Below are 26,734 nucleotides of genomic sequence, written 5' to 3' on the forward strand. Positions count from 1 at the left end.
TACATGTGTATACACATATTTTATTTGTTTTCATATGTACACATTATAGAGTATGAGTGAAGCTTTGTTTTTCTTTCATTTGTTTGATAAAGGGCCACATTTTGCCAAAATAGTTAATAGGACACAAATATAGACATTTTGTGTGATGTACCATGTAAATGAAAACCTTTGTAGTTACATGTTTTTGTAGCTAGAGAATTGTTTTAAAAGGCATGTAATTTATTAGCTATTGGTAGCTGCTTTATTGCCTTGCCGCGCTACAGTAATAAATAAAAGAAAGTGAACTGATTTTACAAATGGCACACAAGGTGCACATTTTGTGAAAAAAAGTCTTTTTTTAAAGAATTGGCATTAAATCCTTTTTTTGTGATGACAAAGAGGCTAAGAGTGCAAACTGTATTTTCTGTTTATCGAAAACAGAGTCTTTTTTTCTCGGGGGCATTTTTCCCTATGATCATCAAGGGATTTCAAAAGCAATAAAGTGTGGAATCATTGTTCGACTTGAACAGTATTAAAACTTAGGTTTTAATTTCAGTGAAGTAATAAGATTTGAACCTGTCTCACATTACAGCACTGTAAGGCATTTAGCAATTGTATTTTAAAGGAGGTTTTTAAAATGCAGCTCACTTGTAAGCAAACTGTCTGTCAGTAATTAATAGTTTTTCTTCAGCATAGACTGTTGTGATGATACTAAGAAATACCTGGGTTTTTGGTAACAAATTATGATAATTGTGAGGTTGTTAATTTCTAATTAGTTTAAACCTCTAATAATTTTTGTCTTGCTTCTCAGGCTGCTTAGAAGGGAGGGAGGGAGGGAGGGGGGGAGAGAGAGAGAGAGAGAGAGAGAGAGAGAGAGAGAGAGAGAAGAGAGAGAGAGAAGCTGAGTGGCTGAGCTTTTAAAAAATATTGAATGTACTTGCACATGTAAATTTTTATCAGCCCACACCTAGTGAAATTATACATCAGCCTCCTTGTATATTAACCAGGTCTTTTATCCTTCTATATCATTTTCAGGTCGTGAGCTATAATATTATTTGTATATGTAAAAGATGCCCACATATCAGGTATTACATGCAAAGCTAAACCAAATCTGACATGCTGGATTCTTAAGTACTCCACATGAAACTTATATCAGCTTCACAAAAAAGACTTAAAATATGAACATTTCTATTGGGTAAATATGGCAACATGCTTGCTGATGAAAGATTGTATTTACCATTTTGAATTGCAGCTGAAAATAATTGCATATACAAAGGGAAACATATGTACAATGGGACGTTTTTAAAGGAGCCATCAATTTTTAACACTTGAGGGTTGAGCTATGACCTTTTGTGATGACTGTGAACAGTAACTGCTTCCATTAGCCATAAGGTTTGTTTCTTTATTTTAGTGGATGGCCTGGACTGTAAATATTAGAGAATCTAAAATAAATCAACATATTATCCTAAGGATACAAAATGTAAGAGCTATTTGTGGTTGGAAACCTTTGACAGATAGTTTGGATGAAGCAGATGATTGCCTGCCTGCCTGCCTGCCTGCCTGCCTGCCTGCCTGCCTCTCGTATCTGGTCTCCATTGCTATGCCTGCAGGCAGTTTAGTGTTATAGTTGTATATTGATGTCAGGGTTACTACTGAGTGGCTAGCAGTGACAGATGTCTATAATTACAGGCAATGCTTCCAGTATTTCAGAAAAGCCAGCCTATGTTGAACAATTATCTTATTTCTGGCTTGCCAAAGAGTGTGTTCAAATTGCTAGTATTAGCGATGGTGGATATAGCGCCTCATTTGCTGCCTTGGGACAAATGTGAGAAAAGTACGTGGTTATAAAACTTAGATGCAAAATCTCTTTTCAACATGTTGAATTAGTTAAGTTCAATGTTTTCCTAATTTTTATCTCTCTGTAGCATTTCTGTGGAAGGATTCTCGAAAGTACATTCAGCATACTTATTGAGTTTTGCTTTCCCTCTAGGCCCAAGTTACTCCCCTGTGCCAGTCTCCCTGGCTTTGCAGAACAGATGCATTCCAGCAAAGTTGACTATTAAGTGAATTTCTGCAAAGTGAACCACATTTTTCCATTGACTCACATTGCAAAATTGAAGATATATTCCCATAGAAAATATCTGCCAAAAAATTGAGTTAGAAATTAGGGGTGAGGGAAATGTTCCAATGATAGCCAATAGTATGATATAAAAGAGATTTGTAAGCCTTATAAAGATGATGATGATGATGATGACGACGATGACGACAACTAGCATTTATATAGTAGAACTTTAAAGTTTCCAAAGCATATTACAGGGAGCAGCTAGGTGGCGTAGTGGATAAAGCACCGGCCCTGGATTCAGGAGGACCTGAGTTCAAATCTGGCCTCAGACACTTGACACTTACTAGCTGTGTGATCCTGGGCAAGTCACTTAACCCTCATTGCCTGCCTCCCCCCCCCCAAAAAAAAAATATATATATATATATTACAAACGTCTCATTTTATCCTAACAACCCTGGGAGATAAGTGCTGCTAATATCCTCATCCCCGTTTTACAGAAGAGGAAAATGAGGATGAGTAAAGTTAAATAATTTTCCCAGGGTCATACATTTATTAAATTTGAACTCAGGTTTTCCTCACTCCAGGCCCTATACTCTATCCATTGTGCTACATACCTATCTATGTTATCTCTCTTGGGATTTGAAATTATCACCTAGTACAGGGTGGGCCAAAAGACATGAAGGGGGTCTCAATATTTAATAACTCCTATTTTTAAAATTTACAATACCATAGCATTATACCATAGCATCATCCTACAGTATATATAGGAAATGAATTTACATTATGTGTGAAAAATCAAATCTTATATACGGCAAAAAATAAAGAAAAATAATTTTCAAAAAGTTATTAAAACATCACGACTTTTGGCCCACTCTGTATTTATTTTTTTCTTTTCAGTATTTTTCACACTTAAGATCATATCTCCTACTTCAATAACATTTTTCTACCTCCTGCCACCTTCTCATGATTCAGCAGCTCCTTCTATCCCATAAGTTGACCCATTGCCTAGAGTTACTTTCAGTAACTCTACATTCCTATTTACCTGATCTATAACTTCTAGGTAAAAAAAACAGCACCGAACTTCATATTTTACCAGTAGATGCTGTTGCCAATTCTATGATGTTCTCTAATATTTTAAGCCCTCAACTTTACAGTTCTACATTATTTCAAACTTATCCCCAACTTTGCAAATACCAAGAGTTTAAAATTGTGTATACCAAGTGTACCTTATGAAAAAAAAACCACTTGAGTCTTTAGAGATTGTCATAAGAGACTATATTTCGTCCTTAAGTGTAGTTTCAGCCAGTTGGCTTATTTAGAGATTGATGCCTAAATTGGGCCAAAGCTATGGGTTTGATCCTTAAATTAAACCATTTCACTTAACCCATAGAAAAACTCTTTTACATCTGTATATTACACCACTAACCTTGGCCAATCATTTCATAGATACTTTGCAAGAAACTGTGAATAGGCAAATAAGTATTTCTGCTAGAAAAACAACTTAACTCAAAACACATGCTCTACTAACAAGAGATCAGTAGCCTCCTTTAAGAAGTATTGGATCATAGATTTAAAACTGAATAGGACCTTAAAGGTGATCTATTCCAGCCCCCTAATTTTATAGATAAGGAAACTAAGGTCAAGCAAGAATTAACCTACACAACTTCACATAGCCAGTTAATTACAATGTCAATACTAGAACATTCAGACCGCCCCCCACACACACACACACAATACACACACATACACACTTTATCCTTATCCCTTAATGGTGAAGTAGAAAAACTACTGGATTAGGAATCAAAGGATCTGAGTTTGAATCTCAGCTCTACTGCTTCTTACCTCATCTATAAAACAAGGAGGTAGGAATAAACGAGCACTAACAGTCTGATACGTAGAGACATCATTGTTCTCCTATTGGCCAGATAGAGTTCTGCAATCCAGAAAAAGACAGTATAACTGGAGCAAACAGAAACTAAGGAAATTAGGAAGGAAATAATTGAGGACAACTGTAGAGATTGATTTTTCCCACCTAAGTAATTCCTTTCTACCTGGACATTTCAGTTGCTTTAAAAAAAAATACTTCAAAAGATCCATGATTTCATTTGCGCAGGTAATCCTCTTATATAAGTATTATATCACCCTACCATAGTGTTGTTGCTAAAGTAAGCTGAAAAAGTTAATGAACCTTTATAAATGTCCTGGTTAATTTTAGGGTGGCATGTAGATCCACTTCATGTTTTCTGGAGTACAACAAAAACAGCACAGAACTTACTATGGTGATTTTTTAAAGTTAATGCATCTCTGGAAAATAGACTTCAGTCTCCATCTTCAGGGACATTGTGTTTTGAATATGTTAAACTTGTCACCATAAAACTAGAATGTGACACAAATTAAAAGGCACAAAGCATCATAAAAAAGATATTTTCTAATGATTTTAACTAGTTAAAGACAGTCATGCAGTCATGGAAGAGGAAATTTGGGAGTCTGACCATAGATGTGCTGGCCATCTAGTGCAAACACCTAAGAGCTACCAGTATCATTGGAGGTCAGATTCTCCCTAACTACAAAGAAAAACCTGGAGTTATTAATGTGACTTCTCATGTTTTGGAATATCTTAACCTCCCCAAAATGAAGTCTTCCAGAGAAGTTTCAACTTGAGTTTCCTTTTTGTAACCTGTATCCCAGAACCACAGCTCTGGACTCCCAAAGGCCAGGTTCAGTCTTGGAAGCTTCTCACAAAAGTCTGTCTTTTTGGCTCATATTTGCTCCCACCTGGTGTTCTCCTGGGAATATCAGAATTTGGCTTGTATCTAAGTCTATATAAAAAGGCAAAAGGCCATCATCTCCCATGTAAATAAACACTCTGGCCCACAAAATGTGAATATAGAAGAGACTTTATTTAACCTGAAAAAAATTGCAAAAAGCTCATACCTAAACCTATAAACAATTAAAATAACTCTCTATGTAAAACCTCCCTGGTAAACTGCATCTTCAAGACCTATGTAATCCTCTAGATATATAATATTAGCTTGGGTGTCCTGTCATCATCGTTCAAGAATTAGTACCCAGGGATGATTGAAAGTTGATATATGGGAGTTTTTTGAACCTTCATACTTCAATCAACTCAAGAATGAATAATAAAGTGCTGGTTTTCTCTTATACATTGTGGTTCTATCCTTTGTTGTTCCTTGGCTCCAGGTTCTGTTGGATCCAGGAATTCCTGTCCTAGATCCAGGAAACTTAAACCAGAAACTTCTATCCCCTCCTTGTTTTGTCACTGTTAGTCTATTTTTGTCGGCTAGTATTCCTGAGCTCCTGACTTGAAACAGGATCTCCTTACCACTCCACTATTATTTCTTTTCATTTCCATCTCTGAGGTCCATTGGTTCCTGAAGGGACTATAATTGATGGACTCTCCAATCAGCCAACCTCTAACCTTCTTTTAAAGGCCAGTACCCAAGAGTATAGCCCATTTCTATGAACTAACCAGGAAACATCAATCAATCATCATCAATTTGATTTCAGGAAGACAAGTAGTATCAGGAGAGTTTATACCTTATCAAAAGACTAACTTTGACAAGGGAATTTCATACCTTGAAGCATCATCAATTAATTAGTCAATAAACAAGTATTTATCATTAGCATTATGCTAGGCAGCCCAGATTCCTGTCTCAAATATCTTACATTCAAATGGGAGAGACAACAACATATATAAATATATACAGACTGGACAGTGATGCACACCTGTAATTCCTACTACCAGGGATGCCTACAATAATAGTTTGAATTTGGGAGTCCTGAGCTACAGTATGGCTAATGCTTACAGGTTTTCTGTACTAAGTCTAGCATCAATATGGTGAGTTCCTGGGCATGAGGCACCACCAGGTTGCCTAAGGAGTAAACCAGTCCTCACTGGAGTGGCCACTGAACTTCTAGCCTGGACAAAATAGGGAGCTGCAGTCTTGAAACATAATTTTAAAAATCATATGCAAAATAACATAAAAATACAAACAAATACATAAATGCGAGGTCATTTGAGAAGGAAGGACAAAGGCACAGAGAAAGGAGATTGTACATACGAGGAACAAAGAGAAACCTAGTTTGCCTAGATCATCAAATAAGGAAGGGAAAATAATATCCAGTGAGGCTAGAAAGACAGATTGGGACATGATTATAAAGGCTTTAAAAATTTAGGGAGCAGCTAGGTGGTTCAGTGGATAAAGCACTGCCCTGGATTCAGGAGGACCTGAGTTCAAATTTGGCATCAGACACTTGAAACTTACTAGCTGTGTGACCCTGGGCAAGTCACTTAACCCCAATTGCCTCACCAAGGAAAAAAAAAAAAGGCCTGGAAGGCCCTACAGTGTCAGACTGATCACTTAATGTACCATTGTCCTCCCTCCTGAATCCCTTCCCTAGTGCCTTACACCTCTCTGAAGAGTCCAGAGTCTGTATACAGTTAGGACCTTAACTGACTGTATAGGAAGACTTCCATGCCAGAACAATGTCAGAGCACACCAAATATATTTTTACAAATAGGAAAGAATTTTAAAGAATCTGAGTTGGAATGGATCTTTGGAATTATCTAATGTAACCCCCATAGGCTAATAATACCTTTGGAGATCTGACTCTCCCCAGGAATAATCACTGTGAACCTTTGACTCCCTGCACTACAGGGAGCATAAAACCTGGACTTAGATTTAGGGCTGGAAGGGACTTGATGGGATCATGATGTCCAAGAGTCAGGATTTGAATCTAAGTCCACTGATTGTAGATGCAATAGTCTTTCTAATGCATTATGCTGCCTTTAAACAGACAACATCTTCCTAGGAACAGTGACCTCTGCAATTATTTTGTATTGATCTTCTTGATCTTATTTTTGCTTATCTTATACATTTTACACTTTGGACTCTGCATGCCTACCTTATACCATATACCTGCCTACTTCTCCTTTCCCACATATGCAAATTGATTTAACATGATGCTCTGGTGCTCTTCTGTATACTACCTGATCTCTTGTCTGTAATTCCTGGTTTCCATACCCTCAGGGACTGCAGACACATGCCCCCATACCTGGCTATATCACAATTGTGTCGTTTCATCCAGGAAAGGAGAGATCACTTGAAACTAGGAAAAGTAAACACTTGAAAAAAGGTGGCATCTGAGCTGGGTTTTGAAGGAAAACAGTGTGGCTAATCTTCAGAGATGAATAAAAAATATCTTCTAAGGATGGAGGATGGCCTACGTAAATGCATAAAGGCAGGAAACAGCAGGACTCGATCAGGAAATAATGAGTATTCCACTTTGGCCAATATATACCATGCATGAGGGAGGGTAGAATGAAATAAAGTTGGAAAGGTAAACTGGAACTCAATTGTGGCAGCTTTTAAGTGCCAGTTTCTCAAGTAGGGAAGTGATAGTCCTGTGCATTGGGAATATTAGTTTGGATGCATCTGTGAGGCATGGATTAAAGAGAAGAGATTAGGGAGTCAAGGAGATCAGGTGGAAGGTCATTACAGTAGTCTAAGCATGAGGTAACAAGGGCTGAACTGTGGTTGTGGGTCACGTGAGTGGAGAAGGGATGTGTGTAAGAGCTACTTTGGATGGTTGGATCAAGCAGAACTTAGCCACTGAATGTAAAGGTGATGACCAAGAATGGGTCAAAGAAAACTCTGAGTTCAAGTGACTTTGAAATGAAAGGGTTAGGAAACAGCCCATGTTTAATTGTACCCTAACTTGATTGTTGCCTCTTATTTGATTAATATGATAAATTAAACTGCTCACAACTGAAGGGAGAATATTTTCTTCTTTTTTAGTTTCCACCGAATAATGACCATGATATAGAGAACATTGAACATTATCCTGCTGTTGAGTAGTATCAAGAACATAATTATCCCTAATATTCTGTGTCTTTGAAGAACTCACCAGTGGTACAAAAGATAACCACTAACTTTCTGTAGATGGGGAAGTAGAAGAAATAGAAAACCTTGATTCCTAACTTCTACCACTGTACCCCATCTTTCCCCTGTATTTCATCCTGCTTTGAACATTACTAAATCCAGTTAGTTTATTTCATATAGTTTAGTTTCCTGATGCAGGTAGTTGTAAATGATATTGATGTTGCTGCAATGCCCCTCCAAGCCAAGGCCCCAAAGCGTTTTGCCAGAATGAATTAAGTCTTGTTCCTCCTTATTTTAGGGCATAGGTCAGGGTTACTATTCCCATTGTACAGACAAGGAAGCAGAGGTCCTGGGAAGATGCTTTGTTTATACAGAGTGCCACCTCTACTCCATCCATGGCAAACCAATAACAGAAGTTTGGACGCAGGCATGGAGGGAATTGGCAGCCTGCAGCAGCAAAGCTGTGCCTGAATGTATGTAGATATACACGTGCCATCTTCTCTGGTTGGATTTCATCTGGTTGCACCACAGGAGACACTAGATGGGCTGTATATCCTATGACCAGTGACTTGTGCAGTGGACCCTTGTCCCTCTTGGCCGGTGAAGGCCTGTCGGGAGACATTAAGTTCATATTGGTGGAGATCCTTAGTTAGTGGCTCCCTACAGGGGATCGGGGCAGGATTCCAGTTTCTGTTGAACAGGTGGTAATTAGGTCCCTGGTTGGAGTGAAAAATTGCTTAAACTTTGCTATTCTTGACAATTATCACTGTTTTCCTAACTTCCCTTTTAAGCAAAAGTTTCCAGACAAAGTGGTAGGGATACATCTCTGGCAGCCTCTGGAACCCTCTAACTTCCACCTTACTCAGTAGTCTGGATTTGATCCCGAGTTAAAAATGGACACCCCACTGTGTGCAGGAAAAAGAGGAAGCATGTTCTTAGCCATGCATCAGTGGAGGCCCTTACTGGGAGAGGGGATTATCACAGGGCAGCCGGCAACCCTGGGTTCCAGCCTGCCGGGTTTTTGCCTTTAGCCACAGGATGTGGAGCAAATGAAAAGTGGGGCCAAAGTTTCCTTATGAATACAATTGAATATTATAGCAGATTGGATTCTGGATAATAATATTTTCTTATACTGGAAAGAAGGCCCTGTAGCAAAATGACTGTGGATTCAGAATAGTGGATTCATGTAGGAGATTCAGAAATCTAAGTATATCCAACTTTAATATTTATCCCAAACCCACATCCTCTGTATCAAGTGTTCTGCCTTACTGTTTTGTAACCTTCTAACATTTTAAACTACTTGACCCAAAAGGAAATTTTTAAAATTCTGCTTAACTATTCTCTTACATAATTTTAATACTGAATTTTCCCTAGTATCTTATTTGTTTGTGATTTTCCTAGTATTTTAAATTAGAATTTGGAAAAATTATTCATCCAAGCAATTCATGAATTTATTCAATGTCATTAAGTTTGAAATGTATTTAATGTGCATCACTATGTTTATTATGCCTTTCATCCTATTTATATGACAATAAGTTAATGGTGATAATCATGTTTTATTCTCTTCCTAAGGTTAATAGGCCCCAGGATCTTTAATTCCAAATGGTTTAGGTTCAAGTCATTAAATGCTCTATTACCTTCCCTTCATACCCTTCTTATTCTTCTGCCTCTTTGGGGCTCTCTTTCACTTGAGGTGCTCCATTGACCCCAAAAACTCTTGAACCCCAAGACAAAATTGATTGGGAAATAAGATTCCCATCCTTAATAAGGGAACTTGTGCTCTTTTCCCTAACCTCTCTTCCTAGGAAATCTCGAATGTTTTCTGGTATATTTATATGGAGGTACTTTGTTGTTACACATTTTACTGACCAAATCAAAACCAATTTAAAACAAGCTATGATTCATAGCAATTGGTTAAAATAATACTTTGAAATGCATATCAACTCTATTTTTTTATTTAGTATCACAAATTTGCAGTTACAAATGTAAATGTTTTTAAGAACAAATTGCCCTGGGGATAATATTTGTATATATCTGATAGCAAAATATTTGAATGTTGATTTCTCCAACAGTACTCATTTTCTGCATGAAGCCTGTTCACAGTATACTAAGGAGCTTTTGTGGAGTTATAAGATCTTAAACATTTATAGTGTGCCTGAGGGTATTAACTTTACTGTAATTTTCTGAAGATTCATTATCAGAATCCTTAATTCATTAGAACAGCTCTCATGAAAACCTATAGAAGCAGTGTTTTCTTTTATTTTCTTATTTGCACAGTATGAGAGATTCATTGTTCTTTTTAATTTGTTTCATGTGGCGCTTTTGAGTGCATTTCATACAGTGTTGTTATTGAATTTCTGTGACTGTCATTATATATCCATACAACCTTTAGGAACTAATATTCTGGCTTTCCCAGTTCTATAATCTACTTCAAATTTAAGAATTGACATAATTAGCTTCTTCAAAGTTATAACCAGAGTATCACGAACAAAGCTACAAAAACCCAGGACTGAGGATTAGGATTGGAGAAATAGAACAATAAAAATGTGATTATTACAGCACATGCTTTGCTTTTTCTGTTAAATTAAACCTGCAGCATCAAATGTTCTGTCTTGTCTGTATTTATACCCTTGTCTAGTTTCCTCATCTGTTTTCTCTCTTATGCAGCATATAAAAGATAATTCAAGCTACCTTTGAATGCACATACAGCATTACCTAATTTGATTACCTGATTAGCTATAGTATCTGATGGGTCACTGAAGGGCTGCTTATATAGCCAGCTGCTCTTTTCTGTACATTTATAAGCACCATGGCCACAAAGTACACGAGGATGAAAGGATCATATCCAAGATTCATGAACTGACAACAAATCAGAACTATTCTGAGGCAGATACCTTGGAAGAAACAACTCTTTTTCACCAGTGACATGCACTAATGAGGTTTACCATTCATCTTCAAAGTTGGCTTGATAACTGACCTTTGTACCTCAACCTGTACTTCTTTAAGTGCTTTCACATTCATTATTTCATGTTGAGGATATTATAGTTGAAATGGAAAATTCGTTTGCATCCAATTCAGCTTATATTTGTTGTATAGCTATTACCTCTGATGGAATTTGGGAAACTGATGATAATGGACACATTTAGTGGCATCAAAGCAAAATGTGTTAAAGCTAAAATAATTTGTTTCTTTTAAAATTTTTGGTCCCTTTATGTGATTTTCCATGCAGTTGTTTCATGTGATTATACTTATCCATCACGAGGCCTACATATAAACTAAGCCTTGCCAGCTTGGTAGACCCAACCAGAGCTCCAGGCCCAACCTCAAACTACCTCCACAGCATGCTGAGGCAGGAGGCTAGAGTGAAAGTTAAAAACTCTAGCATAATTTTTAAAGGAATTTTTCTTCTATAACAGGACTTCTTAAACTTTTTCTACTCTTGTCATCCAAGAAATTTTTACATGGCCCCAGGTACAGAGGTATATAAAATAGGTATACATAACCTTTTGCTATTGCTAAATTTTCCCCAACCCCCACATTGTTACATGACCCTATATGGGGTTACAACCCACATTTTAAGAAACTAGATTCTATTTTTTTTCCCTTTCAACAAACGTTTATTTTATTTTCCATTTACATGTAAGGGTAGTTTTCAGCATTCATTTTCATAAGATTTAGAGTTCCAAATTTCTCTCCTTCCCTCCCTCCCTTCCTCCCCCCTCCACAAGATCACAATCAGGTTATATATGTATAATCCACAAGTGTTCTTTTTATTAGTTCTTTCCTAGCAGTGCATAGTATGCTTCCTCATTAGTTCCTTGGGATTGTCCTGGATCATTGTACTGCTGAGAGTAGCTAAGTCATTCACAATTACTCATTGAACAATACTGCTGTCACTACGCACAATGTCCTCTCAGCTCTGCTCACTTCACCATACATCGATGTTCATTAGTCTTTCAAGGTTTTTAGGGGATCATCCTGTTTGTCATTTCCTGTAGCACAAGTCCATTCCACTACAATCATATAACACAGCTTTTTCCATGATTCCTCCATTGATGGACATTCCCTTGATTCTCAATTCTTAGCCTCCACCAAGAATTGCTATAAATATTTTTTGTACAGTTTTTCCCCCTTTTCTCTTTTTCATGATTACTATTGTTAACTGTTTCCCTTCCATCCTATTCCCTTCCCCATGATATTTATTCTATTATCCATCTTCTTTCATCCTATCACTCTTCAAAAGGGATTTGCTTCTGTCTGCCCCCTCCCCCACTCTGCCCTTCCTTCTTTTGCCCCTCTCTCTTTATCCCCTTCCCCTCCTATTTTCCTGCAGGGTTATAGAGATTACTCCACCCAATTGAGTGTGTACATTAGTCCCTCCTTGAGCCAATTCTAATGAGATTGAGGTCTTTGAGCCAATTTTAATGAGTGTTAAGCTCATTTACTGCCCAGATTAAATAGATTACTCCACCCAGTTGGGTGTGTGTATTAGTCCCTCCTTGAGGCAGCTCTGATGAGTTTAAGATCTTTGAGCCTTTTCTGATGAGTGTAAAATTCATTTACTGCCCTGCTCCTCTCCCATCTCTTCCCCCACTCTATAAGCCTTTTCCTGTTACTTTCATGTAGGATTTCACCTCTGCCCTTCACCCTCCCCCAGTGAATTCCCTTCACCCCTCAATTTAATCCTAAAGATGTTATTGTCTAGCTAAGTGACACAGTGGACAAATCATCACCCCTGGACCCAGGGGGATCCTAGCCAATACCTGACCTCAGACACACGATAGTCGCCCACTGTATGACCCCAGGTATGTCCCCCAGCTCCAGTTTTTTTTTATGGTTCTCTAGGGTCTTGTATTTGAAAGTCAAATTTGCCATTCAGTTCAGGTCTTTTCATCACAAATATCTGAAAGTCTTCTTTTTCATTAAAGTCCCATTTTTTTCCGCTGAAAGATAATGCTGAGTTTTGCTGCGTAGGTGATTCTTGGTTGTAATCCCATTTCCTTTGCCCTTTGGAATATCATATTCTATGCCCTCCGGTCCTTTAATGTAGAAGCTGCTAGATCTTGTGCTATCCTGACTGGGGCTCCACAGTACTTGAATTCTTTCTTTTTGGCAGCTTGCAATATTTTCTCCTTGACCTGAGAGCTCTGGAATTTGGCTATAATATTCCTAGGAGTTTTCTTTTTGGGATATCTTTCTGGAGGTGATCGGTAGATTCTTTCAATTTCTATTTTAACTTCTTCTTCTAGAATTTCAGGGCAGTTTTCCCTGAGAATATCTTGGAAGATGGTGTCTAAGCCCTTTCCTTGATCATGGTTTTCAGGTAAACCAATAATTTTCAAATTATCTCTCCTGGACCTATTTTCCAGGTCGGCAGTTTTTCCCAGAAGATATTTCACATTGCCCTCTATTTTTTATTCATTTGAATTTGCTTTATTGTGTCTTGGTTTCTCATAAAGTCACTGGCTTCCATTTGTTCAATCCTAATTCTTAGGCAATTATTTTCATCAGAGAGCTTTTGTACCTCCTTTTCCATTTGACTTTTCAAGCTGTTGACTTTTTTCTCATGTCTTTCCTGCATCACCCTCATTTCTCTTTCCATTTTTTCCTCTACCTCTCTAATTTTATCTTCAAAGTCCTTTTTGAGCACCACTATGGCCTTAGACCAATTTGTATTTTTCTTGGAAGCTTTAGATATAGGGGCCCTGATGTTGACATCTTCCTCTGAGGGTGCCCCTTGGTCTTCCTTGTTACTGAAGAAACTTTCCATGGTCCTCACCTTTCTCTGACAGCTCATCTTGCCTTTCTTTTACTAGACTTTTAGCTCCTTAAAGTGGGGCACTGTTTCCAGGCTGCAGTATCCCACGCTTAAGAAGTCCCTGGTGGTATGATTTAAGGAGGATCAGGTTCTTCACTTGCCTGGCCTATTTCTGGGTCCATAGATGACCCCAGACCAACTTGCCAATCAACCAGCTTTGTGTGTTGTGGTTGTTAGCTCCAATGAGCCTGTGCCCCTCCCCCACCTGGGCCCTTCTACTCGAGCCTACCACCTGGTTCTCAGTAGGGGGTGAAAATCTAAGTTCTGCCTTAGCACCAGCATAGACCCCTGTAGTCTCTCCCCTGCCCAGGGCTCAGCCCACTCACCAGACTGTGAGTTTAGTTCCAGATGAGACTGGTGCTTCAGTTGATTCAGAGGCTCTGGGGGTCTCCTTCTCTGGTGAAGCCTTCCTGAGACTGGATCTGTGTCAGGGTGACTGTGGGGTTGGGCCCGACTCCTGTATCAGCACAGCAGCTCCCTCCTTCTGACCTTCCAAGCTGTTCTTGGTTAGAAGATGATTTCAGCACATTCTTCTGTGAGTTTTGCTACTCCGGGCATTTTCCTATGACCTTATTTGGATGTCTTTTGGAGCGATCCTGTCATGAGTTCAGGAGCTCACTGCCTTTCCTCCACTATCTTGGCTCCGCCCCGGAAGTTCAAGAAGCTAGATTCTATATAACATATACTAAAAATCTTTAAAATTATTATCCTTTGCTTTATACTAGTGTTGGCACTGTATCGTGAGGATGTTAAACCACCACCATGACTAGTATAGCCGTAAGAGGAGTGGACTTCAAGTTGGCAGACTCAGGCCACATGGTCTTGGACAAGTCTTTCATTTTCTTTGAGCCTTATTTTCCTCATCTGTAACATGGAGAGAATAGTAGCACTGCTTCCCTAATAAAGTTGTAAGGAAAATTTTTCTAAACTATTAAGGACTATATAAATGCAGACTGTTAAATGCTAGCTATTGAATTCCTGTTCTGTTCAATTGTGGATTATACAAAGATACAGCTCTCTTTGTTATATAGATACATAGACCCTGATATCAAAGAGCTTAAGTTGCAATCCATTAGGGGAAACCATGCATATTTACAAAGGAGATTGTGATAACTGACAAATGAGTGTTAGGTCCTGATTAATGCAAATAATGAATCCCATAAAGTGGTCATAGGTATCCAAATTAGCCTTATCTGAAGTTATAGTAAGGTAAAATGTGACAACTGAATCCAGCCCAGTGATAGGAATTTGAATAATTCATCCACTTCACCCTGCTCCTGGCCTTGCTATACAGATAAGAAGCTAGGAGGGAGAGATTGCTTCAGGCTAGGGTAACTGGGTCATAAAGGGGGTTGAATTTTATCCGTGAAAACTTTATTTTTAGGGTTTCATTCACTTACTTAACAAACTTTTTAAGAACCTACTATGTACTAATTTTTTTGTTGTTGTTGTTTATCCTTGGTTCTCAAAGAGGATCATGACATCAGGCTGATGTCATGGCTCGAAGTGAATTGAATTGAATTGAAGTGAGGCAGAGCTGTGCAAAATCATCAACATCACTCTTTCCTCCAGAGCCATCTGGGTCCAGTGGCAAGATATGTATCAGGACAACTGGAGATGGCCCTGGATGTTTAAGGCAATTGGGGTTAAGTGACTTGCCAGGGATCATAAGCTAGTGTCTGAAGTGAGATTTGAACTCAAGTGCTCTATCCACTGCACCACCTAGCTGCCCCCACTAAGCTAAGTAAGCACTGTAAAAATAGAAAGATGGACATGATATGACTTAAAACAAGGGTACTAGCAGAATTCATAAAACATTAAGCACCACTTGCTTAGCATTGGAGGATATTTTTAGATAAATGTCTCCCTCTCTCCCCCTATATGATTTATACAAATAACATACAAAATAATACAACATAAGTACATCAGGGAGGTACAAAATGTCAGAAATACAGGGGAGATAGAGGAAGAAAGAACATAAAGAGTCACAAAAGTCGGAAAATATAGGCTATGTTCTGGTGGCAGCACATACTACAGTTTGGTTGGAATATTATATTGTGTGTATGAAAAAATATACTATATATATATATATATATAGGGAGAGTATCCCATAATATGGTATGAGATTAGGCTAGAAAAGTAGAGTAATATTAAATAGCAGTAGGCCATAAATATCAGCCTTACCAGCATGCTATTTGTGCATAGAGAGCCATTGAAATGATACAGTGAAGATATTTATATTCTGTTGTCTTGCCACCGTCCTTCACATATCTTCCCTCTCTAAAATTGGTATTTTGTAAACTGTGCCTATGAGTCTAAAGAAATTAATTTGACTTTTCTATCAAAATTTACACAGCACTTCTGCATTACCTATACCACTTCTAAAGGACTCAGCTCAATTCAGTAAGCATTTATTAAAGACCTGCTACATGCTAAGGCCCTATGCTAGGACAGGGACTTGCAACAATGAAACAAAACACAGGCCCCTAACTTTAGAAATCTCATAGCCTTGTAGTAGTACAGAACAGGTATATAAGCAACCAATAATAATAGTTAGGAATTAGTTAATGCATAGGAGAGACCAAAACCTATCACAGACATATAAGAGTCAAAGGGGAAAAGGATCTATCTCTTCTTACTGGGAAGAAGGAAAGCATTGTAGACAGGTAGTAAATGAGCCGTATACTTAAAAAGGAAAGATTTCTGTATCAGCGAGGTGTGAAGGGAATCTTTGAGTCTGGAATATGGTATGTTCAGATGTAGAAATTCAAGAGAGGACGAAACAAGTCTGGTGAATAGCAAGGAATATATTTTCGTCAAAGCATAGAGTATAAGAAGGGAAGTAAGATGGAAAAGGTCAGTAGCAGCCAGGGAATGCCTTAGATGCTGAGCTAAGAAGTTTGGTTTTGTTTATTTTACTGGTAAGCAGCAGGAAGCCAATGAAGATTTGGAAGTACCGTAATAAGACATGGGTTAAGAACGTTATTTTGACTAAAACATAGATCAAAAGTAGGAGGAGAGGGGGAGACTTTTATCTAAAAATATCATCCTCCAGTGCTAAGCAAGTGGTCTGTATACAATAGGTGCTTAATGTTTTATGAATTCTGCTGGTACCCTTGTTTTAAGTCATATCATGTCCATCTTTCTATTTCTACAGTGCTGACTTAACTTAGTGGGGCAGCTGGGTGGTGCAGTGGATAAAGACTCAAAATAAAAAACTAGTTAGGAGGCGACTGTTAGATGGTCCAAGCAGAGGTAATAAAACCTGAACTAGGATGAGCAGTATAAGGATAAAAAGTTTAGATGGTATAGTATAAAACCTATATCTCATAACTTCTTGGTTATCTAGGGCATAAATGGCCCATCCCACTGAAAAGTCAATCCCCTTCAGATTTAGTGAATATTTCTCTATTACCCACACTCAATATAGCCTACCAACTAGATGCAGGACCTAAAAACAGAGTTGCAGACTTTCCAATAGTATGGAATCCTTTCCATACTGTGGCCAACTAAACTTCCTTTTAAAATTCCTAGGCTGGCCTATTAGTATCTCATTTTGTTCCAGCCCTAGATCGAAAGCACTGGACCAATCTGAGTCAGGCCCCCCCAGCTATAATAAATAGAAAAATATTTCCAAAACAGAAAGATAGGGTTTGGTAACTTACCTGAATATTACGGTTGAGGAAAAGTAAGAACTCAAGGATTACAGCAAGGTTTCCAGCATCTGAATGACTAATTGAAAATAATGACAGGTTTTGGAAGAACAAATGATGTGTGTTTTAAATGTGTGTAGTTTAAGATGTTTTCAGAACATGTAAGTAGAAATGTCCAGGAGGGCATTGGGAAATGTACTGGGACTCAAGAGAAAGACCAGGGTGGTGTTAATGTATATTTAATCAATTCAACTAACAAGCATTTATTAAGCACCACCAAGGTACCAGGAACACAAAGAGGAAAATAAAGTAGTATTTGCCCCCAGGAAACTTACATTATGAAATAGTATTCATAAGATCCCTTCTTGCAGTTATTGTGCTCAATTAAATAAGCATTATTGGAAACCTTTTGTGCATGAACATTGGGTTAAGAAACCAAAACATTTAGGTAAAACAGTCTTTGCTTTAAGCATCTAATGGTGGGGTATGATATATAAAAATAAATTATATAGTAAATAGTACATGAGAAGTGCAAGTTCAGTGTATGGAAAGAGAAAAGGAGGAAGGTCAGCATTCCATTTGACTTGGGTTTTATTCTTCAAATAGTTATTCTTCTAATTTGTTATTGCTTTGATTCTTTTTTTAAAGTAATAAACATTTTTATTTATAGTCTTGAGTTCCAATTTTTATCCCTCCCTTCTTAAGGCAGTAAGTGATCAGATATGGGTTATATATGTATGATTATGTAAAACATGACCATATTAGTCACTTTGTATAAGAAAACTTGAATAAAAGAAAAAATGAAAGAAATAAAAAGAAGCATGCTTCAGGTATGTTTCATTAATAGTCGTTTGGGATTGTCTTGGATCATTGTATTGTTTAGAGTAGTTAAGTCATTCTCAGTTCTTCATCAAACAATATTGCTGTTTCTGTACACAACGTTCTCTTGGTTCTATTCCACTATACATCAGTACAAGTCTTTCCAGGCCTTTCTGAAATCATCCTGACTTGTCATTTCTTATAGCACAATAATATTCCGTCACCATCTATACAACACAGCTTGTTTAGCCATTCCCCAATTGATGGACATCCCTTTGATTTCCAATTCTTAGCCACCACAAAAAGAGCTACTATAAACATTTTTATACAAATATGTCTTTTTCTCTTTTTTGGATGTCTTTAGGATATAACCTAGCAGTGGTATGGCTGGATCAAAAGGTATGCACAGTTTGACAGCCCTTTGGACATAGTTCCAAATTGCTCTCCAGAATGATTGGATCTTTTCACAACTCCACCAACAGTGGATTAACATCCCAACTTTCCCACGTCCCTCCAACATCCAATATTTTCTGGTTTTGTTATATTTGCCACTCTGATAGGTGTGAGTTGATACCTCAGAGTTGTTTTAATTTGCATTTCTCTGATCAGTAGTGATCTAGACCATTTTTTTCATATGATTATAGATAACTATTTCTTTGAAAACTGCCTGTTAATATCCTTTGACCATTTATCAATTGGGGAATGACTTGTGTGTTTATAAATTTGATTCAGTTCTCTATATGATTGAGAAATGAGACTTTTATCAGAGATTTTTGTTTCAAACATTCTTTCCCAGTTATTTGCTTCCCTAAATCTTGTTTACATTAGTTTTGTTCTTACAAAAAATTTTTAATTTTATATAATCAAAATTATCTGCTTTACATTTTGTTTTATTCTCTATCTTCTTTGGTCCTAAATTCTACTCTACCTATAAATCTGACAGGTTAATGATTGTATATTCTCTAAATTTGCTTATGGTATCATCCTTTATGTGTAAATCATGTACCCATTTTGACTTTATTTTAGTATATGGTGTGAGATGTTGGTCTATACCTAGTTTCTGCCATACTGTTTTCCATTTTTCCCAGCAGTTTTTTGTCAAATAATGAGTTTTTGTTCCAAAACCTTAGATCTTTGGGTTTACCATATACCAGATTACTATAGTCATTTACTGTAATTAATTTGTGCCTATTCTATTCCACTGATGCACCCCTCTATTTCTTAGCCAGTACCAGATTGTTGTGATAATTACTGCTTTATCTTCTAGACTACCTTCTTTCATTTTGTTTTTCACTGATTCCCATGATATCCTTGAGCTTTTGTTTTTCTAGATGAATTTTGTTATTATTTTTTCTAGATCTATAAAATATTTTGATAGTTTTATTGTTATAACACTAAATAAATTAGTTAACTTAGGTAGGATTTGTCATTTTTATTATATGGCTCAGCCTACCCATGAGCAATTAATATTTTTCCAATTGTTTTTAGATTTGACTTTATGTGTGTGAAAAGTGTTTTGTAGTTGTGCTCATATAGTTCCTGAGTTTGTCTTGGCAGATAGACTCCCAGGTATTTAATATTGGCCACAGTTGTTTTATGAGTACTAATGATTCAGATGCAGAAAAGGAAATTCCCAGGCACAAGGAACAGTGAGAGCAAAGGCAGAGAAACACATGTGAGGGCCAAAAATTCAGTATACGGAGCGTTATTTGGGTGACTCACCTTAATATTGGGGGTCCCAGAAATATGAGGGACCTTTTAGGTTCTCCCCTCCTCTCTGAACTGCCCCTTTAGATATTTCTCCCAGGCCAGTAAGAAAGGAGCCTCTGGAGCAGCTCGATGGCGCAGTGGATCTAAAACACTGGCCCTGGGATTCAGGAGTACACTGAGTTCAAACCCCAACCTCAGACACTTAACACTTACTAGCTGTGTGACCACTGGGAAAGTCACTTAACCCCAATTGCCTCACAAAAAAAGAAAGAAAAAAAAAGAAAGGAACCTCTAAGCTTTAGTTCACAAAAGGATCAGATTTTAATTACTCTAGGAATTAATTAAACAACAAAGGTGAAACATAAAAAATCAAAGATAAGGAAATAGGAAAATAGAAATACAGATAAGTACTCTTAACTCTGAACTTAACCTATTCAAAACCCAGACCATTTCTAATTTAGCTAGTTCAAAGGAATTTAGGGTTTTCCATCATTAACTCACCAAACACCTGAACAGCCCGCCAGACTGAGAACTAGCACGCACCACCCGGACAGCAGTCGCCACACCGGAGCGAACTAGCGTTCCAGGAGTGCTCTCTAACCTCCCTTCAGGGAGCATTCAATTTTTTCTCCCCAAAAGGGGAGGTCCTTCAAAAGCTGCCTATACCACAAATAATTTTTACCACACACAGAATGTGTTTGGAGACTGGAGGGTAGTCCAATTTCTGTGGAGCATAAAGTACATAAAAAGTAAAGTTGACTTTTACAATTTAAGATATAAATAATTTAATTCCTTTTTCCTTTGATACCTTTTCAGTGATGAACTCCATTGTTATCTTCAGTAGAACAAGTATTGTGACACAGGCTCTTTCTGCTAGCCTCAAATACAGAAAAAAGGAAAAGAGCCCTGAAAAATATTAAACACACTTAGTCAGCCCTATGATCTGAATCATTCTTGACTCTTCATTCTCCTTCACTCTATCTTATCAATTACAAGTTTTATTCAATCTATTTCTCTAACTTCTCCCTTTCTCTCACATACACCATCTCACTTAGTACTAAGGCAGTATGCTCCTAACTTGTCTCCCTACTTCAAACTCTCTTTCCTTCAGCAACCTGTCTCCCATATGCCTGCCAAAATAATATTATCTTAGAGCTATGCAGTGCAATGGATAGGGCACTGGGCGTGGAGTCAGGAAGACCTGGATTCAAATCCAGCTTCAAACATTTACTAGCTGTTTCAGGGGCAACTCACTCAATCTCTGTCTTCTTCTCTTTCCTCAGGTGTAAAATGGGGATTATAATAGCACCTGCTTCATAGGGTTGGTGTGGTAAGGCACTTAGCACAGGTCCTGACACATATGCTCGTTTCCTTCCCTTTCCTATGTATAAGTTTTATCCTATTGCTCTCCTGCTCAAGAATTGTTAGTGGCTCTCTGATGTTCTCTAAGATAAAATACAAACTCCTCTGAATGTGAAGTCTTTTACAACTGACTCCAATCTACCTTTCCAGATTTATTTCCCATTCTTTCCCTATATTCTGTGCTTCTGCCAAACTCACATACTTTATACCTGGATTAATACTTGGCTTCAGCATTTCATCTCCCACCTCTAGGTCTTTACATGGGCTGCCCTGTATTTCTAGAATCTATTACCTCCTCACTATCATCTCTTAGAATCCTTAGCTCCTTTCAAAGTTCATCTTAGGTGCCAACTCCTAAAAGAAAGCGTTCTTGATTCCTCCAAGTTGCTAGTGCTCTTGCCACCTCATTCAAGTTATCTTCTATTTATTTATTTAAATATTCTATCTCCCAGTATAATGTAAGCTTGTTAAAGGCACTGTTTTTATTGTTCTTGTTGCTTTTGTATCCCAAACAGAGCACCAAATGCCTTGTATATCAAAGGCACTTAATAAATGCTTGTTCAGTTGTTGAACTGAAATTGAAGTAGCCTTGTAATAGTATGTGAACTTTTAAAAAGTGTCTTTTTGACACATTCTCCATAATAGAAAATCTTAGAACTCCTTGAAGGAACTGATTATATTCGTCTATTCGATATTTATTTCCTAAACAAATTATTCTACAACTCCAAATTCTATGATGGCTTTATCTGAGACATCATTAAATTTCTCATGTTTGTGGGACATTTTTCCTATTATCTGTATGCTTCATGAATTATAGGATGCATTGAAAAGTGTGTGAGTCTGTAAGAACCACTCTAGTCATACATTGATTTTAAATGACCTGTCACACGTGAAAACAAATCAGATTGTTGCTGTTAATGAGCTTTTCAATTTACTATTCAGTGGATCAGATAAGTGGATTTAAGAGGTAATGATCCTATTTAGTACTGAAGCTTGACTGTCAGATCCTAGTAGTTGAGAGGAATCCCCAGGGACAAAAGCGTTGACACGGTTCTAGATGGGATGATGAGAATCCAAGCTAATGGATGATAAAAGGAAGAGTATAGGTTACAAAGATAACTGTGGATTAAAGCTCTGCTGTGTGGCAGTGTTGACTGTTTTTCCATTATTTTCTTGAGTAAAAATCTGATGCAGTAAGAAACTGTTTTGACAGTGGAGCACAATAGTAGTACAAAGCATTTTGTTGCTTATTCTTTCTTCCCCATTACCACCAAAGAGATAAGAAAAGGTTTTTTTCTCAATAAAATGTCATCAAAAATGAAATAGCATATTTTTAAAAGACACATTGTTGACTATAATTAGCTTGATTAAAATAAAATTCTATTATCTGAACATTAAAATAAAAGGTAACAAGATCATTTTTACTAGATTATAAGTTCTTTGAAGGCAGGAACCATGACTTATCTCTGAATCCATTGCAGCATCTATGACAGTTCTTTGAAAAATAATTATTTAATTGGTTTAAATGAACTAATATTGAATTTTTAACAAGCATTTGAAGATTTAATAATCCGTTGTAACATAAAATTGTTTGCAAGCATGGAGAAAGACAGCATTCTACCTAACTCTTTTTACAGAACAAATATGGCCTGGTAATAATAAGGTAAAGAAAGAGAAGCAGAGGTGAACATTGTTCATGAATCTCCATGTAAAAATATACAATTCTGGCATTTCATATACAACAATAATTTAAAAAATGCTTATGATCAAATAAGCTTTATACCTGAAATTGATTGATAGTTTACCATTAAATTAACATAATAAGCTTACTTAAAAATAAAATTCATAAAATCAACATTATTTTGTTGATGAACACCGATAGAATATTACTTCATACTAAGAACGTTAAAAAGTATAGGGCCCTGGCCTCAGACACTTAACACTTACTAACTGTGTGACCCTGGGCAAGTCACTTAACCTTCATTGCCCTGCAAAAAAAAAAAAAAATTATAGAGCTCAGGGGCAGCTAGGTGGTGCAGTGGATAAAGCACTGGCCCTGGATTCAGGAAGACCTGAGTTCAAATCTGGATTCAGACACTTGACAGTGTGACCCTGGGCAAGTCACTTAACCCTCATTGCTGAGAGAGAGAGAGAGAGAAAGTGTAGGGCTTGAGGGCAGCTAGGTGGTACAGTGGATAAAGCACTGGCCTTGGATTCAGGGGAACCTGAGTTCAAATCTAGCCTCAGACACTTGGCACTTACTAGCTGTGTGAGCCTGGGCAAGTCACTTAACCCTCATTGCCCTGCAAAAAATGGAAAAAAAAAGAATACAGGGCTCTAATGATTGTTTTCTTGATTATTTATTTGAAACCAAAAACTAGCATTACATATAATGTAAAAACACTGGCTTTCAAAGCCATTTAAGAAAATAGAAAGTAGGGATTCTACCCTTACTATTACTCCTCAAAATAGTTTTAGAAATGCTAGCTAAACAGTGAGACAAAAGAAATTAAGGAAATAGTCATTTGCAAAGAAGAAAGTTAAAATATATCAATTTGCAAATGATAATTAGAAAACCCAAGAAATTCAACAACAATAAATTACCAAGATAATAATTTGGTAAAATAGTAGGGTTATAAAATAAACCCACAAAAATCATCAGCATTTCTACATATTTCTAACAAGAAAAAAAATGATAAGTAATTGGAGAGATCCTGTATGTATAGCTAGGTTGAGCCAGTAAGTATAGTAAAGATGACAATTCTGCCTAAACTAATTTACAAATTTATTGCAGTACCAATGGGATACTTCAAAGATTAGGTAAAATAATTTTAGGTAAAATAAAACAAATTTAGGTAAACTAAAAGTTTATATAGAAAGATAAATGGTCAAGAATATTGAATGAAATCATGATAAAAGGAAAAGAAGGGCTTTTCCCTGTCAGATCTTAAATTATTTTATAAAGTGGTAATTGTAAAAATTCTCTGCTTAGATAAGAAAATGGAATCAAAAGGACAGTATGCATACTGATAAATAATAATGGTAAAAATTTGGATAAGATACAGAAAATTGGGGGGTAGACAAATAAGTAGGATGGATTTAATATTGCTTCCTTAAAGCCTATCCATGTGTTTTATCTATAAACTAAATGATGGGAGTTTATAATTTAATGATCATTTATTATTATTTTAAGGCTCCTGTTTGTTGATAGTTGTCAAGGCCATAGTAAAGATTATTTTTAAATGAATATGAGGTATTTTCCAAAAGATCCACATTTTCTTTCTTGATTTGTAAGTTGCTAAAATCTTAGTGTTGAAGTTGTTCAGGACAAGAAACTTAAGTAAGAAAAAGTAGTAATGTATGGTGTTACAGACCCTCAAAGGCTACATTCTTGTCAGAAGCTGCTTTATCAGAAATTGGGTTTTCTAGTGTCAGAGTCCATATTTGAGAAGTATGCTAATGACCCATCATCAACCAGCTATTTGCTTTAAGTTGTAGCTAAGATGAACTTGCATGGATCTCTTTGACCCAGATTCTCACCTTTATAGGACTATGCAGAACTATTTCTGAGGTGGCTGTCCAGGGCTGAGAGTATAGTGAATATTTGCAGAACCTACTAAAATTTGCTGGCTTTTAAACTATGTTCCTTTCATAAAGCAGTAGCCCCCAGCCTCATTCATAGAACTGTTGTGAGGAAATGGAAGAAAAGAGAGCTTTTTTTGGTCCCCTTTGCCATCCCACAATTTGTGACTTGTTTAAGCTTTCCCCTAATTAAGGGTTGGCAATGAGTGGCTCTCAAAATTGTTGAATGTAGTGCACAACTCAAAGGTCTTTTACAGTTGTAATAACAGAGCTTCATAGTTAGATATTTTTTTCAGAGAATTTAAGCATGAAAGGTAGGCCAAAGAACAGTTAAAGGAGTATGGAAAGTGGTTTAGAGGATAGCTTAAAAGAGGCAAAAGAAATATAAATAAATATCACTCTCATACCCTTTGTCTCTGTCTGTCTGTCTGTCTGTCTGTCTGTCTCTCTCTCTCTCTCTCTCTCTCTCTCTCTCTCTCTCGCTCTCGCTCTCTCTCGCTCTCTCTCTCCCTCTCTTTCTCTTTTTCTCTCTGACTCACTCTTCCAGGCTGTAGGAACCATCTGGACAAAGGAAACTTAGTTTCAAAACCCTGGAACAGGAGACTCTTTGGTTTGAATTCTGTTTAAAACCCCTAGTGTGAGATTTCTGCAATGAACAGCTTGACCTCCCCTGTATCACTCCATAACTCTGGGTGATTTGTAGTGCCCCATGACTTTTATGCTACTCTCATGACCCGTGGAAATACATTAAGTTGATGTTTCCATATGAACAACAGAAGGTAGAGAAAACATAGGCTAAATAACCATGCCATATGAAAGAACAGACCAAGAGAAATTGAGGCAACAAATAAACAGTCAGAGGGGATCAAATCACAGGCGAGAAATCACCCATAGAGCTGGTGTCTGGCAGTGGCCTAGATTAACATAGGATAACCTGGAATCACACCAAAGTGTCAGAGTGTGTGGAGGTGTTAGCCCACCTCTCTAGCTTTGCCAGAGAGCATTCCATTGGCCATCTGTGGAATTCTCCCACTTGGGGTACGTGAGCCATAGGGTATGTTTATAAAGCCAGGCATGGTTTGAATTGTGAGGAGTGTGAACTATGCCTCAAGCCCCTTCAGCTCACTTTTCCAAAGTAAAGTTGAGTTTGAAGACTTCAGGTGTTCTCAAAGGAGGGACCCTGGGTTTTAGAACTTCAGATTCAGCAAAACAAGCAAGGCATATCTCTATTTAGGAGAACATAGGCGGGGCTGGTTGAGGATAACTCCATGAAATAGTTTACCACCTTACTTACTATAATCATTGTTTTTGTGGGGTTTGAAACATGTTCCTAGAAAATTCAGTATGGAATATATTATAGATAGTCATAGGTCATTTCAAGTTTTTTGTTGTTCTTATTGTTGAGTTGTTTCAGTAGTGTCTGACTGTGACCCCATTTGCAGTTTTCTTGCAAAGATACTAGCATGGTTTGCCATTTCCCTTCTCCAGCTTATTTTGTAGATGAGTAAACTGTGGCAAACAAGGTTAAGTGACTCACCCAGGGTCATACAACTAGTAAGTGTCTGAGGCCAGATTTGAACATAGGAGTTCTCTGCATGTTCTTGACTCCAGGCCAGAACTCTATCCGCTGCACCACTTAGGTGTACCCTCATTTCAAGTATGATTCTAAAAACAGGAAACAACTTCTGGTGCCAGAAAATAATACTTGGATGTTTGATTGGGTTTTTATTATTGTTGTTTTTTCTTTGTTGTCTTTCTTAACCCGAACTAACTATAGCATAGGTCACAGACAGGGGAGACTACTTTCTAAGTAGAAGCATTATGACTAGGTAAAAATGTTCCAAGA

General features: G+C 37.3%; 1 protein-coding gene across 1 annotated transcript in view; it reads left to right on the forward strand.

The window, feature by feature from the left end:
* The window catches only part of RANBP17 (RAN binding protein 17), a 341,266-nt gene that overhangs the window by 197,159 nt on the left and 117,373 nt on the right, over positions 1–26,734 (forward strand).

The sequence above is a fragment of the Dromiciops gliroides genome, chromosome 2 (assembly GCF_019393635.1).
Source record: "Dromiciops gliroides isolate mDroGli1 chromosome 2, mDroGli1.pri, whole genome shotgun sequence".
Taxonomy (NCBI): domain Eukaryota; kingdom Metazoa; phylum Chordata; class Mammalia; order Microbiotheria; family Microbiotheriidae; genus Dromiciops; species Dromiciops gliroides.